General features: G+C 35.5%; 2 long non-coding RNA genes across 2 annotated transcripts; both read left to right on the top strand.

Annotated features, from left to right (window-relative positions):
• The first annotated feature begins 439 nt into the window (after positions 1 to 439).
• On the top strand, positions 440 to 4100 carry LOC130054064 (uncharacterized). The gene is made up of 2 exons (XR_008802334.1): positions 440 to 3842; positions 3974 to 4100. It is a non-coding gene; the product is annotated as an uncharacterized LOC130054064 (long non-coding RNA).
• A 5148-nt stretch (positions 4101 to 9248) lies between these two features.
• LOC125671618 (uncharacterized) lies at positions 9249 to 19233 on the top strand. The gene is made up of 3 exons (XR_007368693.2): positions 9249 to 9363; positions 18876 to 18949; positions 19149 to 19233. It is a non-coding gene; the product is annotated as an uncharacterized LOC125671618 (long non-coding RNA).
• Positions 19234 to 20226: the final 993 nt, after the last annotated feature.

Here is a 20226-nt window from a genome sequence, read left to right as displayed (position 1 = left end):
TTAGTCTCAGCGCGCCCTTGTAACTTTCAGGTTGACAAGAATATATGCCTACATGATGTTGTCTTGATATCTAGCAGATCTTTCAGCAAAACACGTCTATCTCTAGATAAACTGATAATTTAAAAAAGTACAATGACCGGACCTCTTCAATGTGTAATGTACCAAAGTTCCTTCGATACATTGTTTAATGATTTCCTCTGTTTGCTTTAAACCTAAATTTAAAACTTTTTGTATACTAAAATACAATAAATATACCAAGAAGATGTTTGTGATCTCAGTCAGATAATATCTTACATAATTTTGAAATACAATACTCCATAGTCTGTACTGCCACGAATAGTCCTCCTCTAAACATCTCCTTTTAATTCTGTCTTTTATCAGGAACCCCCAATCTTTACTAGGCCCTATTTTACAACACTCACAAAATTGATTTTAGATATAGATGTTTTGTAAAAAAAAAAAATATCGATAGAAGCAATTTTACATAATGTTCAATTTCGTTTCAAAACGGTACCCGAAAGTTTTCCTTCCAATAATGCACGATTTAGTCGATGACCTCGATTATACCATTGGAAGTTTTCAACACCTGTCTTAATCTTTAGCAAGTTATTTTATTCTTGCATGATTTAGATGAAGAAAATTCTACATAAACCCAAAAATACCGAGTTAAAAAATAATTTTAACTGAAAGATTGGTACGTAAATTTAATTCGATTGTATCTTTCAAGAATAGACAAAATTAGATGAGAGCAACGTAAATACCGGTACGTTGTACTTGCACCATAAAAAGCAACTCCGATATATTCATATCTTGTGATTAGTCATCCAAAAATTACTTTATTAAACACCACTCTGATTCTACGCTGAAGTACTCTGAAGTTGATATCAAAAAGATGATGGAGTTCTTCAATGACGAAGCCTTTGGTGATAAGGTCTTCTAACAGTCTGTTGGAAGAATTGCCATGGGCACGAATTGTGCTCCTTGATTTGCTTACCTGATTTTGTATTCTAATGAGGCAGAATTAATTCAACAGCATCTGAGAAGAAAAAAATATATTGCTGTGACCATTTAGATACATCAACGAGGCCGTATTAGCAATACTCAATTTCATTAATTTGTCGATTCGTTATCCATGTATCCAAGAATAAAAGACACCACGGAATCTTCCATATCTGCTTCATACTTGGATATTATTGAACACAGATGTTAATGACAAACTAACAACTCAAATTTGCCATTGTCAACTTCCCATTTTTAAGTAGCAAATGTTCCATTTTCAGTAACATATGGTGTTTATGCCTCTTAATTGATTCGATACACGAAAACATGTTTTCTGTATGATGCATTTTAAAGCTGTTTTAGGCAAGCTACTAACAAATAAATTGATGATAAACAAGTTTCAACAGTCTATATTAAAGCCAGCATTTCGCAAATTCTTTGTAGATTATAATGTAATTTGCAAATATTACATACCATTGGGTCGAAAGAAGTCTGAAGTGTTTTATACCGGTTGGTATTTCGCTCTTTACATACATGATTTACTACGGATTACTCCGTTTATCTGCTCAAGATACAGGGCAAACGGCGGGTGTGAAATTTCAACAGGAGATGCTACTCCTCCTAGGCACCCCTGGTGTGCTCCGGGGTCCATGTTATAATCATGTATACAACACAACAAGTTTACAGATGCATGAAAAAGTGAAGATAACGAACAATGATTAATCTCATAACTCCAATGAGGAATACAAAATTAACAGTTGGACAAACAGTGAACTCTGGATACACCAGAGATGGGATCAAGTGCTTAGGAAGAGTAACCATCCCCCGGTAGACTGGTCCCACCCGCCGTGAGCCGAATATCTTGATCAGGTAAACGAGGAAATCTGCAGTCAAAATCAGTGTGCCAAGAACGGTCTAACAATCGGTATGAAACACGTCAGACATCATTCCACTCAGTGAAAGGTTGTATTGACAAAATAGAGTAATCCGTAGTCAAAATTTGTGTAAAGAACGGCTTAACAATCGGTAATGAAACATGTTAAATATATAACAAAACAAGTTTACAAATGTAAGCAACAGAACAAGTTTACAAATGTATGCAAAATATCAAAGCTTCAGTTACGCATGTACATCACAACACGTTTAGAGATACAGACGCCGATTGTTTTAAGGTCATTATAACGGTAACATTATTATTCCATGTAGAATAAAATATTGTGTGATTAGATTAGAATGTAAACATATATATTAATTATTTCTTTTTAAAACAATGTATTCTCTAGTATTCTAATTTTGTTAGAAATATGTACATGTATATATACTAAACGGTAATGTCATATCAAGAAGAAAGACCTATTTTCAGGATTATAGATTATTACTTCATCTGATTTATAAATAGTGATAATCCACTAAATTAATTTTGTTTTCTTTCTAGAAAAAACAATTGTGTCATAACTTGACATCATTCCTGATTCTACATCCATTTCAATAGCTTTTCTACTTTGAAAAAGCTTGTAAAGATTTTGCACAATAAAGGATCGTATACATGTATCTCACATGTTCCTACCCTAGTCTACTGAATTGGTGTTAGTAAGTCCATGGGATATGAAGACGGTAGACAGCAAATGATACCAGACAGTTGTTATAGCCTTCAAAAGAGGCTAATACGATGCAATGTCGACCAAACAGACGTATATTGACCGAGGTTGATCGGAGCTCTGTTAAGTCGATGTAATGTTGTATCGACCTATTACATGTGTTTCTTTAAAACGTGATATTGCTTATTTTCATATACAATATTTACTCAATTAACGGATTGAATAGAGTGGATGATATAAGAACGAAAGCGTATCAAGGAACCGTACGGTGTACGAATTGAAATTTGTGACGTACATGTATGTATACGGGGATTGTTAAGAAATTAATGAGGCAATGAATACTACAAGGGCAGTAAAATAGAAATGAATATATTCATAAAGTATTTGTATTATTTTTCCTCATGGCAATGTTCTAAATCTAAACATCATTGATCTCAGTACACCACAGAAGTGCCACAAATTGTTTACATAAAACCAAGCTTTCTGATGGCGCGGCATTGCACAGTATCCGTAACAGCGGAACATAACAAGTAGCAGAAGCTCTAATGAGTTTTTGGCAGACATCATAATCATTTAGTAAAATAAATTATTATCAAAAACATCAATTCTTGAATCTGTGCAAAACTCTGCATGCACACACACGTTGTTGTTCACACCTGGTGCGTTTACAACTATATAATGCCATGCTCCGAGTGTCTGTTTCAATGCATTGATCAACGTCCAAGTTTCGTTGGCGATTTTTGTGCAGAATCTTGGTCGATGGTTTCACATGAAATCCTCTGGAATAGTGATAATCTGAATTCTCAGACACTTCATTGTCATTCTATGTACATCTTTCTATATTTCAATTGGTGTCTTACTCATGGTTCAAGAAAATGTGATAAAAATACCCGCTGTTCTGTTTAGTTTCTAATCTTTTAATGACACCGCGAATCATTTTTAACGACTTCCGTAAACGTTAATGTAAAACCCTCTTGTATCGTTTTAACTACTGGCACAGCTGGATCGCAAATATCTCTATTTACCTTAGATTTAATGAAATTACATGTTTTACCACAATGAGGAGGTCCAGCCAAGCGGCTTTACACAGCTACTGTACACAGTAATGACCGTTGCTTTCTTTGCTTTTCGTGAGAAGCAATTCATGTGCGAATCTAGAGGGGAGGGGGCCGGACCCATCTCTAGAATTTTCAAAGTATATGCCATCATGAGTTATGAAAGAAAATAAGTTATTAAATTTCTGAGGTAAGTAACTACGACTGAACCAAATCACAAAATCATAATGAAATAATTATGTAGAAATGTTCTCAAACAAATATATAGTGAAATAATTTGTTCAATATCGATCTTTTATTTACAATGTATATCTTTCTTAGTGGCGGATCCAGGACGTTTTAAATGGGAGAGGACAATAGGCTGGGGGCTCCAGGATTTCGAGGCTTTTTATGTTACTTTTATTTTTCTAGCTATACTTAATAGATAATAAAATCAATAATTAACAATAAATAATTGATTTGTTTGTCCTTATGTACTTGTTTGTACGTATAATGTTAAATCTAAAACTTTTCCTAATGTTCTACTATTTTTGGTCACAAACGGAGGCCCTAAATCCGCGACAGTTTCACTATTTTGTCAGCAAACAACTTCTGGGTATTGTAAACCGTTGACGTACGGTATTATATACTAGCCTCTGCGCTGTCCTTAAGTCATTGACCATGATACCGTTTAGACTATTACTTCTTCGTTCGTCATTAGAAATTGACCGACAAAAAATTGTACAATCATTTATCAAAGAGAATACATACATTATATCAATCAAATCACTTTGGCTAAAGAGATGTAACACCTCGTATCAGAAAACATGACGAAAACTTACAAATACGTCCGACGTCTTTTCTCCCTTGGGTATATTGAAAGATTGATTAAATTGCAGTATGTGTCATGCACAATGTAGGTATTTCACCCCTACCCCCATTTTTTTTTTTTTTTTTTTTTTTACTGTTTTCATGATCAATGTTCCAGAATACCCAGATATTCATTTTAAAAGGAATAGGTTTTTCCCTGCCAAAAAAAAAAAAAAAATCCTGGATCTGCACATGCAATCTATTTGAGGAAATCTTTACACAATGGCTTTTTTATATTGATGAAAGATAAAGATAACCAACAGAGATCAATCTCATAAATCCTACAAGGAATACAAAATAGAGCGTTGGGCAAACATGGGCCCCTGGATATACCAGAGGTAGGATCAGGTGCCTAGGAGGAGTAAGCATCCCCTGTTGACTTGTCATATCCGCTGTGGACCATATATCTTAATCTAATCCGTAGTCAAAATCAGTTTGAAAAGATTTCCCAAAAGATTATTTCGGTACTGATTAAAACGTAAGTGGAGTTCTTGGAACCAGTTTTTAAAAAAGAAAAATACGTCGGTTTTTTTACCTCCCCATTTGGGCCCCACGCTGAGAATAAAAAGTCTTAAATGTTATTGGACATCTATAGGACACCACCAATCACCTTCCAAAAGATGGTTCGGCTACTGCGTAAAATGTACGAGGAGTTCTGGGAACCGGATTTTATAAAGAAAAATACGCCGGTTTTTTTTTTTTACTCCTCATTGGGGCTCAGGGTGAAAATGATTGATTGATTGAAGAAAAACATGTCTTTTTTTTTTACCTCCATTTGGGCTCCAGGGTAACAATGAGAGTTCCAAAACCTTATTGCACATCTACAAGTCACCATCTGTCATAGAACAATTAATGTGTTTACTGCTTAAAAGAGGAGTTTCAGGAAGAAGAAAGCGTGGTAGACGGACGAGGGTAACAACAATATAGCCAAACTTTTTTTTAAAGAAGTGCGGGCATAAATATAGAAAACATATCAGTTTGGTGAAATTGCCAATATCTCGCCTTGAAAAGTAGTACCACTTTTACTGAAATAGCGGTAAAACGTCAAAAATTCTTACCTCTGTATTCGAAACACAAGTACCTAGCATGCTTAAAAGAAAAAAAACAATTCCATGTTTTATGGAAGAGGTTCCGAAACTATTGCTGTATCATTACATTTCACTATGGTGAAGCTGCAAACATTCACACAGTATTATGTTGAGCTTAAATAAGACTTGATAAAATCTATGAAAATTTTAGAACAGTGGTCTGTTTAAAGCATCGATACATGTTTATCTGCTAATCAATTAGAATTTTTCACCAAAACTTTGACATCAGGCATGGTTTGGATCATGGAATTTCTAATCAGCATCTGATTTGCAGTACCACACAACACAACATTGTCCTCAGACTGTATCGGGATTGTCTAATCATACTGTGTGCCAATCCAACAGGCCTGTCGATGTCCCATGAACTTTATACCATTCTGCACTCATTGAGACCCAAGTTAGGGGATACCCAGATCAGTGTTTTGAGAAGTCAAGACAGTCATTAGTGTAGGAAAACCTTACATACAAGTTGTCCCAGTTTCATATGAATTGTTGCTTTCAGGTGGATAGTAATTACTGTGTGACGTAGTATTACGTTATCAGAGAGCCCCGGGTCACACGAGTTGTAATACAAAAGTGAGACCGAGAAATCGTCCAACCCAGCGGAGATAAGACATCGATATTGCATGTAGACAGAAATAAAGAATAAATACTTCCTGTACCGTTAATATGTTATCTCTAGTTTGTTTTTGTGATCAACGATGTCATGATAATTTCCGAACAAGCCTAAAGTATATGAATACTGAATATGTGCAAGTTCTCCGTCTTAATGAAGAAATGGTGGTAGCAATCATATTTCAACAAAATAAAAAACTTTTTTCTGATATATATATATATATATATATATATATATATATATATATATATATATATATCAAAATATAGAAAAACATGATTGTCCGCACTGAATAGAAATTGAATGAAATGCTCCTGCAAGATAAATCATAAGGCAATTATTAAATTTGACAAGGAAGATCTTAAATATCTAGATCATGTTTCATTGTCAAGAGGAGGAAAAATTATTCAATCTCTATTATAATGCAAAGAGATGTATTGCATTATGTTTGTAATCGAAACAGACCTGAGAGAGAGAGAGAGAGAGAGAGAGAGAGAGAGAGAGAGAGAGAGAGAGAGAGAGAGATTATAATATGCTTAGCTCGACCAAAAGATTGACCTTGCATACACAACAGTCTCGACTCGACTATCTAAAGGTTGTAACACAGGACAGTCCCAAAGATATATCAAGATTTTGTTAATTTGAGACCTCATTTCCTGCTGTGTCTGATGTGTTGAGACGTCACAGGCCCTATGAACTATTCATAGCTGAACCGGAAGTATGGTTACTTAATTTGGAATACGTGTAAAAAAAGAAAAACAACTTTGACATAAAATATTTCGTTGCAAATGCTCATAAGATCTCGAGATTTTCAGGATTGGTTCAAATCATATCATTGCATAGACAAAATATCAAGAATATAAATCCTTCCTCACTACCGGGACACTTTAACTCTAACACCAGGCGACAATTGTGGCTATCAAGCAAAGTCATCCAGACATCAGGAGTAAATACCATTAAAGGTTAAAGCCTTAGATGATTTTCAACCACATATCTAAAATAAGGTACTAGTATGTGATGCTCCGGATTCCGAATCAACATATGGAATCATTCGCATTACAAGATCGCTGTCCTGTAATAATGAATAGTGTTCGCAAGTCTTGTTCGACAACCCCACTACTTTTCTCTAACTCTCTTCACTTCTGGTCAGTCAAGGTGCGTCTCCATCATGAGATGTTGAGAAGCTATAGGTCCAGTTTGCAGATCATGGTCCTGCAAAGCTCTTCAGTTCTGTTCCTCTCTTTTACGTCAACCTTCGAAAGTATTTACACTTCATGCTATTCAAACATTTTTTCCAACGACAAAACTAAAAGAAAACATTCTCACATTGGGAAAAAGAGTATCACTGATAGACTCAGACCGCGAAATTCCACTCTCCTCGAGGCTTTCAGTCTTTCTCAATTATAAGGCATCAAATTCTGGAAGTAGAGGGTACCCAATACATCTGTCTAAGCCTGTTCCCAGTAACCACTGCTTGTACCAACTCTGGTGGCATAGGTGGTTTAAAGTGGATCATGGATTTTTTTTCATGAGTACGTTTCTTCTTACGAGGAATATGCACTCATGGCAACATCAACTCAATGGACTCTGAATCCAGGCTGTCTTCCCCACTACAGGTGTAAAAACATGTCTTAGTTAAGCTACAGTATATCTTTGCCTTATATTGCGGTGCATGAGTGAGGAGGACATACTTCACTACTTGCCTCTAGCGTGTAGGGCCTCAACGGAGAGGCTCTCACTTTGCGACTCACACAAGTGTAGTTCTACAGACTCTTTGTCGAACAGGGTTTATTCAGCTTTTCATTCCCTCCTGCATTTCACCCTCCTGGAAGCCAGGCCTTCCTGGACACCCTCAAATAGCCTCTGATTTAGCCTAACATGTATCTCAATTTCTTGAAAAGTTTACTCCAATATTATCAAGTCTTTAAGGAAAGGCTTTTCTGTACTTAAGACACATTGGGATGCCGCTTTGTCTTACCGGATGTCGTAGTCGATAGGAATAGAAATGTGGAACATGTTTTGTCTGCTAAATTTCCTTCAGTTCATTAATCTGCTCCTGAGGACATAACGCTACCCTATCACCAATGACATGAGTCTCCGGATCAGTATGTTGTCAATCACCACCCACCTACACCAATGTACAACCCAGAGTGCTGGTACTATTGCATAAAGTCACTGCTTCCTCAACTGACCTCGCTGGCCATCAAGGACATATAAACTAACACATCTGTTCTCTGCGCAGTGACAACGTAGACTAAAACATCCGAAAAAGAGGGAAGACATGGTCAGGATGAAAACGTGATCTGTCTTCTGTCAAAACAAAATCAGGTAAAGGGCGCGTCTTTCCACTATATCCCGTGGACATCCGGGTTAGAATAGGTCCTCTGTACCCCCTTGCTTGTCGTAAAGGGCGACTAAATGGGGGCGGTCCTTTGGACGAGGCCGCAAAAACCGAGGTCCCGTCTCACAGCAGGTGTGCCACAATAAAGATCCCTCCTTGCTCAATGGCCATGAGCGCCGAGCATTGACCTAAATTTTTGCAGCCCTTCACCGGAAGTGGTGACGTTTCCATATGAGTGAAATATTCTCGAGAGGGACGTTAAACAATATTCAATCAATCAACCATTCCACTATAATGTAACAATTTATCAATACCCCGCTTTATCGCCTGGAGATTCAGCTGAAGGTCAAATTAGAAGCTGCACACCAATATCCTTTGTAAATGAAAAAAAGAAAATACTCCCAAGACGGAGGTTCTAGTCGACGTCAAGTAACAGCGTAATATTTCCTGCTGACCCTAATATTAAGTGCCATTCTCAAAAAGACTGGCAGCAAGCAAACGACGAGAATTGTTCGTGACTTGGACAGATTCAGTAAGCATAAGACCAGATCCTACGTTGGTGCCAGCACACTAGCAATAAAACTACACACAGTAGAGTTTTTGGCACTTATATCTTCGTTCCGTCGTGTCTTCCCGAAACGTACCCATCACGTCTATTTCAACATTCAGTGGGAAAAAGATACTACTTGAGTGAAAAAGAGAGAATATTCCACTAACTGGCGTCAAGACTGTTAATACATTATTGTGAGTAAACAGTGGCGGATTTAAGGGGGGAGGCGCAGCCGGCGCACCTCCCCCTAAAATGTTCCAATTTAAGGTAAATCGTGGTATCTTGTTTAGAAAAATGTACTAAATGATAAAAGAAGCACTAATTTCTTCTACTCCCAGAGAAATAAATAACAAAATCTTTTGATTTCTTGAAATACTTTATTGTGAAAAATTAATTTTTTACAAAAACCCTTAAAATTTGCGTTATTTTTATTCATTTCACCTTATAAAAAATGATAGAAAATAGTACAAATGACTAAATAGGAGACACATTTCAAGCTCTATAAAACCTGTAAACACCAGGAGCTTCGCCCTGAACCCACTGGGGGCCTCAAGGCGGCCCCAGACCCCCTGTATCATAAAGTGGCGCCCCCGTAACCACAATTCATGGATCCAAACTTGGTTTGTTCAAATTCCTTAGGATCGCATGGGAATCTGGGTTATGATAGGTCCTCAGTATGCCTTGCTTGTCGTAAAAGGCGACTAAATGGGGCGGTCTATCAGATGAGACCGCAAAAACAGGCCGAGTGTCACAGCAGGTGTGACATAATGACCTAGTACATGTACCAATGCACCGTCCCGTGGTATCTTTTGCATTAGAGTGGAGTATTAATTATATGTACTTATACTACCTTTACTATTATTACATATAGTATTATTATGTACATATATACATTTTTTTCTGTGTGTATTTCTGACTGTTTTGCATTAGGATACACGGTGGTACTTACATGTAATGCATTAAGTGTATGAATATTGCTCATACTAATAGTGCATATTTTGCTCTTGTTTTGTTCTTTTCTTTTTATTATCATTTTTTATAAACATTGCACATTGAAATGTTAACAACCATGTATACTGTATGCCCGAGAGGGTCCTAATTTGGAAATAAATCATATTATCTCCCTCATGCATAGCTCTTATCCTTGGACGAATTTGGCTCCACTTTTTTGGCACGCTGTTTTTGGCTATATTTAGCTCTAAAACTTCATAGTTATTTCGGATTTCAAACATTTCGGTTGAGCATCACTGAAGAGACATTATTTGTCGAAATGCGCATCTGGTGCATCAAAATTGGTACCGTATAAGTTTTACATTCTATAAAGATCCCTCTCTGCTCGAAGGCCGTAAGCGCCGAGCATAGGCCTAGATTTTGCAGCCATTCACCGACAATGGTGACCTCTCCATATAAGTGAAAAAGTCGCGAGGAGGACATTAAATAGTGTACATCCTACCAACAATCAACTTCTCTGGGTCACCACGCGACTGTGCATGAAAACTAGTGCGTGCCCCTTCACATCCTTGTACATTCTAAATATTCTCCAAACAATCAAAAGCTAAACTTTAGAATAAAGAGAGCTTATTTCAAATACTGACCACTTTATAAACAGATATGTTCGTCTACAAAATTATATGAAAGGACACTATATGGACATTATTGATTAGAGGGGCTGAAGCCTTAAAGTTAACACGTTTTTACATGTAGTAAATAAACGAAGAACCAACGTTAACTGCACAATTGTAGTGAGAAAGCAATATTAAATTCTTTAAAAAGAACAAACAATGAAATTTCTTTGATATGTGCAGTAATTATTATTATTATTTTTAAATGTTTGAAAAAAGTTCAACTCCCAGGAGTAGATTGTGTACTTTGATAATACGAGAGTTTCGCAGATACTACACATAGTATATATAGAGTACATTTTAGTAATCATGTAACCGCCTTTCCGTCTTGGTTACCCCTCTTGAATGAAAGGTGAAGTTAATGAACAAAGATCAATCTCAACTCCTTTAAGGAATACAAAATAGAGAGTAGGGCAAACACGGACCCCTTGATATACCAAAGATGTAGCAAGTGCCGGGGGGATCCCCTGTCGACCGGTCACACCCGCCATTAGCGCTATATCTTGATCAAGTAAACGGCGTAATCCGTCATCAAAATTAGTGTGCCAAGAACGTGAGCCTCTAAAGTTAGATGAATGATTGCTTTAATCCTGTAAACCAAGACTATATCAGTCGTGACAAAATAAGTGGTATACGGCCGACAGTTTAAAATTCGGACGTCTAATAACTGTGTTGCATGTATGCCGAGAACGAATAGGCCTGTTGGGGCAATTTTCGCAGATCCTGAATAAACTTTATAGTTATGGTTATTAAAAGCACCGCAAATATTTATGAGTTTAATTGCATTTACATGCAAGAATTGTAAATTCTTTTCCTCTGAAATAATTCCTATATCACACGAATACTTTTTAGGAAGTTTTTAGAGGAAAATAATTTTTATATTTCATACCTACCTAAAAATGTACTAGTATAAGGCAAGAAATCGTTAATGCAGTGAATTCGGTATTACAGGTAGATACTGTACAATATTCTGTAAAATAATGCTATTATAGTATTCATTCTGATGCGAGAATCATTCTTTAATTGTCCTATTATTGCGCGATGATCTTAGTCTATTAAACAGAGCCAACATGACTATAACAGTTCTAAAAATTTGCGTTCTCGGGTTATCATAAAACAGGTTGGAAATGATTTTGCTTTAAAATTTATTCATGCTCCCTAATTAAGCTACCAAAATTATGGATACCACTTTCAGTTATGACCGATAAATGCTGCTGCAAGCTGGTTGATAAACACAAATAGGAAAGCAACCAAACGGAGATTCCATTAAAATAATGAGCTGAATATAGATCTATCACGCATCCAATTAGTTCATTAATGCTGTTTTCATAACAGTAAAAACCCAGTTATCAGACGATCATCAATAAAAAGTTCGGCAGAAATATACGATCGCTGTTTAGAAAACACAAACTCCCTCTGCAACTGATGACGGAGGTGGTACGGAATGATACAAATAAGGGATAATCTAAATTATGAGAATTTCATCAAAACAAGCAATGCTACATCCATACCAGATCTGTTGTAGACCCCCCCCCCCCCCTCGCATATTGAAGATATATGTATCGTTGAGCAATTTTATTTAGCTCCTAGTACCCTACACATTCAAAGAGATTATTTTACGTGCACATATTTTAGTGGGATTCAAATTTGAGTGTCTTTGGCGGTGAAACAAGAGTACTAAAATATGAAAGTCTCTATAGAAAAAGCGCTGAGTCGTGATTACACGACATAGTGCAGTAGCTCCGACTGCGGCTTTTAGATACGCTAGAATACATACACATACAGTATACCATTAAACAGATCACTTTCGTGTACTGTGTACCCCAAGAATTGTCGACAACAAATTCAAAGACCCATTTTCGCGATAAAGAACGACATATAGCAGTTTTTCATTTACTTATAAGAATATTCTTTCCGCATATTATCCTCGTACCATGCATTGCATCAAAATATTGCAACCATTATAAAATACATGTGCAGTATTAAAACAATGTGCCGCACGCGCGTTACTCTGAAGATATATGAGAGAGGTACATTGTATTTCAATCAAGAGTGCAACCGTATTTTGAACTACTTACAAATCTTATGTGGATGGACACTAAGCAAAGATAAGCCTGTGAAAAAAATAAACCATGTTACTTTTAAACAAGAGATGTTTGTAAAACACATATGCCCCCCATGGTGCAAAATTGAAAAGGGTTATACACACACATCATTTAATTGATAGTAGTATCATCAATTCAAAATATTGACCAGACAATATCTTCCTATGTCAAGAGTGAATTGACCATCTGACCTAAATATCAATAGGGGTCATCTACTCCTTATGCTGTACCAGTGTACCAAGTTTGGTGTCAATCAAGCAAATAATTCTTAAAATATAGGAGACAATATATTACTATGTCCAGTTCAACAATTGACTTTTGACCTCAAAATCAATATGGGTCATCTTCTCCTTAAGATGTACCAGTGTACTAAGTTTGATGTCCGTCAAGCAAAAGAGTTATCAAGATATTGAGTGGACAGTATATTACTATGTTCAGTTTGACCTTTGACCATGTGACCTCAAAATCAATAGAAGTAATTTCCTCCTGAATATACACCACTGTACTAAGTTTGATGTCTGTCAAGCAAAGGGTTCTCAAGATATTGAGCGGACAGTATATTCCAATGTCCAGGTTGACCCTTGACCTTTAAACATGTGACATCAAAATAAATAGGGATCATCTTCTCCTGAAGATGTACCAGTGTACCAAGTGTGATGTCTGTCAAGCAAAGGGTTCTCAAGATATTGAGCGGACAGTATATTCCTATGTCCAGTTTGACCCTTGACCTTTGACCATGTGACCTCAAAATCAATAGGGGTCATCTTCTCCTGAAGACGTACCAGTGTACCAAGTTTGATGTCTGTCAAGCAAAGGGTTCTCAAGATATTGAGCGGAAAGTATATTTCCATGTCTAGTTTGACCCTTGACCTTTGATCATGTGACCTCAAAATCAATAGGAGTCATCTTCTCTTGAAGATATACCAGTGTACTAAGTTTGATGTCTGTCAAGCAAAGGGTTCTCAAGATATTGAGCGGACATTATAATCTTAAGTCCAGTTTGACCCTTGACCTTTGACCATGTGACCTCAAAATCAATAGGGGTCATCTTCTCCTGAAGATGTACCAGTGTACCAAGTTTGATGTCTGTCAAGCAAAGGGTTCTCAAGATACTGAGCGGACAGTATATTCTAATGTCCTGTTTGACCCTTGACCTCAAAATCAATAGGGGTCATCTTTACCTAAAGATGTACTGGTGTACCAAGTTTGATGTCTGTCAAGCAAAGGGTTCTCTAGAAATTGAATGGTCAGCATATTCCTATGCCCAGTTTGACCCTTGACCATATGACCTCAAAATCATTAGGAGTCATCTACTCTTTAGGATGTACCAGTGTGCTAAGTTTGATGTTTTTCAAGCAAAGGGTTCTCAAGATATTGAGCGGACATTATATTCCTATGTCCAGAGTAGATTGACCCTTGACCTGAAAAACAATAGGGATCCTCTTCTACTCATAACCAACCCACATATGAAATATCATTATCATCAAGTGAAAGGTTCTCAAGATATTGAGCGGACAACATGTGGTCTACAGACCGACCGACAGTTGCAAAACAATATGCCCCCTCTTTTTCAAAGGGGGGCATAAAAATGTAATAAACAATACAGTTTTGTACTTCGATCAGAAACAAAATGTTACATGAAAAGACAAATATTAAAGGTATATCTCTTAATTCTCAATATGAATTTCAGTACTTTTGTTATCAAATAAAAGTTGAAAAAATATATAATTACTAATTGACAAGTTTTTAAAGAATAATTGGTCCAGAAATACATCTATAAAATTCGGTACCTTTTAGTTTAATAAGGACATCATATATTCCTGCTCATATCTGCCATTCTTAATTGAGAATAACGTCACGAAAATTGTATATAGATTCATAAACAATATCCGTTACCTTTATGATATATATCTGGTTTAGATTTGTAGTTCTAATTCTTTTTTTTTTTCAAGTGCAATTAAGTCATTAGATAGCCTTCAAACTTTTCTATTAAAAATCAAATTCTGGTCTTCATTTATATTTCAGTCATATAATGTGCACGGGAAGTTTGAAATGACTTTTACACCAGCTTCATACTACCTGAAGGACACAGGTTACCATCACTTTTATATACAGATGTACAAGTATTTAGAAGCTTTTCTGATTAAAATACAACTGATAATCTAGCGCTCTGTCAGCAATAATTACATCATAGTTTTGATCTCATGACATTTTTAAACAATATGTCGCAATTTTATATGCGTCGTAAATATATTTTTTTATTCTGTGCTCTTGGTATATTAATCTGTAACTGGAGTTTATTGTGGGTCTTTAATTTGAAGGTGAAAGAGCACTCGACTGTGAAGACGTGTTCAATATTTCTTATGATGGCATATTTCCTCCGAATTACCTTCAATTGCAGGATAATCATATGCACAATGTATTTAAATGTGCACATGAATAGTTGTGTTAAAACACAAATAAGGTATAAAATATAATATTTTTGAATTAGGTAATAGTGTCGTTTTGTGAAATCTTACATGTTCATGTATCAAGACGCGAGATTCTTATGAAAGCATATCACTGCCGACAGACAAATACTTGTTACACAATACCGCTTGTTGACGTAAATAAATTCTCACAGCAAGATGTTACATATGGACACAATATGCTGTCGTTATTGATTGTTTTGTTGTTGGATACTAATTAAAATAAAATGCATATTGATATAAACTTAATGCATTTGTACCTTAAATATGCGTGTATGCATTATATACACCACAAAAATTATTTATGTCTTAAAATGCTGAGCAAGGTCACCGGTCACCGCAGCATAAGGCAGATTGGGTATAAAAATGTCATTTATTCAAATGACGAACTTTATAACAAACCACTAACAAGGGGATCAGACTCACAAACTGAAATGGAGAGAGAAAGTCAAAAATGACAGAATAATGCTTACAGAATAATTCATTTTGTCAGATCCCCAAAATTTATTTATAAAAGTCTATCTCAACTACCATAAAAACAACCTTACAAAGATGCAGCAAAAATGGCACATTAAAAAATTTATGACACCTTATCAGATTACCAATATCATGATTTAAAATAAAAATGCTAAATGTTTAAATATCATAAAGTGGGACTAGAATTGGCAATTTCGTGGCAGGGGTGGATGGAGGGTTTAAAATATCGATTAAACTTTATTCACTGCTAAGTCTGCCTACAAGCAGAGTGACGCTAAGTCACGTGGTGAATTACTTTATGTGGTAGGACAATAGAAAAGTTGTGAGTTTGGGAGAATTGAAACAAATATCCAATGTATATACGACACAAAAATTAGTCCGAAAACAGGGAAATATGCATTTAAACCATAAACATACACGTAATTATTTTAATAACTTGTTTTCATTATTATGGAATAATTCTGTACTTTCCGATTGGCTGAGGTCCAATAACCGGAAAAATAAAACATTACATTCACCTGTAAGTAATATACCATTATTACCTGCATATGGTGTTTATATCTCTCAACTGATTCGATACGCAAGAGCTTGTTCTGCGTATGGTCAGGTTTTTTTTTAATCGAAGCAGGCTATTGACAAACAAGTTGGGTTTCAACAGCGTCGTTTAAAGTCAGCATTTCGTAAATTTTATGGTCATTACAACGATCTAGTTTGTCAATACAACCTGTCATTGGGCCAAGTGCTGTCTGAGATGTTTTATACCATTTGTTAAGCTGATCTTTATACACTGATTTTGACTACGAATCACTCTGTTTACCTGATCAAGATATATGGCTCATGGCGTATGTGACCGGTCAACAGGGGATGTTTAATCTTCCTAGGCACCTGATCCCATCTCTGGTATATCCTAGGGTCCGTGTTTGCCCAACTTTCTATTCTATATTCATTATACAGGAACTAAGAGATTGATCAATGTTGGTTATCTTCTCCTTCCATTGTATTCCGCATGATTTATTATTGAACTTAAAAGCATAAATAAACTAAAAACGCTGTAAGACTCATTGAAACCGTAGATCTTAGTAAATGAAAGCAGTGTGTCAAAGTAAATGATATATGTAGTGGCTTTTAAGAATTATATAAGGACCGCAAGAATCAATACTTGGTCCAGCAATTTCTAATATCATTTTAAATGAAATTTTAATTCTGTAAGGAACTGTATTACTTTTTTTAAAAATACATGTTAGCAGTCAAGTTAATATTTTAGAGAGTGGCTTGGTTTTATTTTAATTGTTTTCAAATGATCAGATGTAGGCCAACCCCGATAAATTCCAGGCAATATTTATAGGTCGTAAAAGAAAAGATGCAAATTTGACTGGAAATCAGATTGAACTAAAGGACAGTGTTAAATTATGAGTCATAGAGAACATCAGCTAAAAATAAAAAAGCAGATATCAAACATACATTTATGTAGGAAATCGTCACTGTAGCTGAATGCACTGAAAATGATGCGCTCACTATGATAAAACAGGATATTATTGAAGTTTTCTTGTTAAAACGATTCTTTAGCTTACGTTCGGAGAACAAATTCACTAAGCCCTCCGCACTTCTTAGGTCGCTATTAAAACATTGTATTGACCTACAAATATCAATAATTATACAGTATTGCAGAGAGAAATGAATGGGCATCCGGTCAATAATTTTTATGAGTAAAATAAATATTCTTAAGAATTTCCTGTACTTCATTTAAAATACCTTCTTTTATTTATGCTCCTAAATAATGATTTATACATGTACTATCATGGACATCATTACAAAACATTTGTAATTATATCAAAGGCAAAAAAACAACAACAAAAACCCCGTGGGTATCCGGGTTAGAATAGGTCCTAAGTACCCCTTGCTTGTTGTAGAAGGCGACTAAATGGGGTGGTCCTTCGGATGAGACCGCAAAAACCGAGGTTCCGTGTCTCAGCAGGTGTGGCACGATAAAGATCCCTCTCTGCTCAAAGGCCATAAGCGCCGAGCATAGGCCGAAATTTTGCAGCTCTTCACCGGCAGTGGTGACGTCTCCATATGAGTGAAATATTCTCGAGAGGGACGTTAAACAATATTCAAACAAACAAAACAAAATCAAACGCAAAACATTGGAAATGTAAATATTACAAAATAAGAAATTTCTAATCTCATTCTAACACCAGGCAGTTATAACAAACTTCCGCCAGAGTTCGTTTGCTCATAAACCAAACTCTTCCAGTTAGGCATTATGGGATAGCGATTTCTTAGGCCGCGTATACTGTGTGACGTCACTGTACAATGACGAAAAAACATAACGTCAAACGTAAACATTTCAAAACAAGAACGTAAACATCAAATTCATTACTTTACACTATAATCTGAACAGAGTCTTCCTACTTTTTAGTGATCTTTTGATCATTTTATGTTTAAAATAAAATCCATACTTTTATATTAATGCTTATAATGTCAATATCTTCAAACTTTTAACAACGAACTACTTCTTTAGTGTTATTTGCCCGCGTGATAATCGCGGACTCATAATATACAAATCTGTATATTGTACTGCGTCACATAGGAGAGGTCTGTACGTAGGTGACGTAATGAGACCTCGACGGGGAGTTTGGCAGTTATAACTGTAGTCCCAAAGATATTGTACACAAACGACATATAGTTTATCTACTAGTGTTGAAACTAAAATTACCTGACTAACACAGATACAATTGCTTGTGTGTCTTCCTCCTGAATGGACAAGAGAACGTATATTGTCCATGTTCTAGTTGATTTATATTCAATATGTGTCATTGTAATGAGTTACTAAGCTATTGTAATGAGATACCTACGCGTTATAACGAGATACTGCCCTCTTATAAAAAGAAAAATTGTTTGTTCTCACGAGATAATTATAAGTCGTTGTAACAAAATATCAACTCATTACAACGATCGAAATAACTTCATGCGTCTTAACGGGGTAATTAGTCGTTAAATATTACAAGATGATAAGCATGTACATATTTAGTCGCTACCATTCAATGACATAATGATTTTGAACATCGGATCAAATGTAAACGTATATCTTGCTAATTGTTTTTTAGGTTGCTTGTAACTTTAAAATGATTGACAGCTTGAAAAACAGATAGCCCTTATGAACACCAGCGATTGAATACAAGTAATGCATTATTTTATTAATTAATGGCAAAATAACATTGCTTAATGTTTTACACATAACATATGTATTGCATGTAATAACCCATCTAACATGTCAATAAAATTGGGGATATCCCTCAAATTACATGAATGACCATTGGATTGTAGTCAGGTAAAGACATGTACATATTTTTATATATACAACACTATTTCTATTCTAGTCTATACTTCCTAACAAATTTAAACAAGAGTGTTTTCTGAGGACGTTCCTGATACGAGTGTTCGCCATTAGAAAGTTCCGGGACAACCATACAGAGTATGATGGATAGTGCGTTTGATCTTGGCTTGATGTCAATATTTCAGATGTTTACTTGGAGTCCGGTTTTGAATCTAGGACATTTCTATCAACGTGAGAAACTTCATTTTGTCATATCATATGCAAGTTTTCCTATTACTGATTTTGTAATAAAGTAACTTAGGTCAATGTAAACAAGAACTCTTAGATCTAGAGAATCGCAATCTATTATTCCTAGCCATTAGTGTTCCATAAAATTTATCAAACTCGATACTCCAATAGCCCAGTTTTCATGTCATTTTAAACAGCTGGTATAATATTCTAATAAAATGTAATCAACCGCATTGGAAAACAGACATTACGATAAGTTGTTCTTGCAGAAGTCTTATTGCTAAGCTCCGTAGAGCCGGGTTTTGATGGAAAAGTCTTGCATTCTAATTTAAATCTAATTGTAACACATTGGTTTGATACGAAAAAAACATCCAGGGTCAACAAGAACTACTTTTAATCTTTCGAGTTTACCTTTATTAGAAACACGCGCGTGTTTAGTCATTAAAGTATTCTCAGCGAAAACAATAAAGCATTAATTAAGAATTCTTATTCCAGGAACTTTGGTTCTTTACTATAACCGACATTGACACAATTTATCTCTCTCAATGCAGCCGTAAAAATCTTAACTGATAAAGATCAAGGGATCAATATATAGGGAAGATAACGATACAAGCACGAGAATAAAATCATATTAATTCTTGAAAACGAGATGGTACCACGTCGCAAAAACAGGGAATTTATTGCACAGAATGATGATCGAAAATTAACGATGTTAGTAGAAAATAAAAAGAAACCATTTGAATAATGTTTTGTATTGTAACAAATCAACGAAGAAAAAAATACTAAATACCTTCGTGATTAATGTAATTATAATCTTTTAAGTAGCATTGCAGGAAGTTTTGCAATTAAACGATTTACTGCTCCAACATCTTCCATTATTGATATATTCAAAT

The sequence above is a fragment of the Ostrea edulis genome, chromosome 4, assembly GCF_947568905.1.
Source record: "Ostrea edulis chromosome 4, xbOstEdul1.1, whole genome shotgun sequence".
In the NCBI taxonomy this organism is placed as follows: domain Eukaryota; kingdom Metazoa; phylum Mollusca; class Bivalvia; order Ostreida; family Ostreidae; genus Ostrea; species Ostrea edulis.
This window is presented reverse-complemented; position numbering and strand designations above follow the sequence as displayed.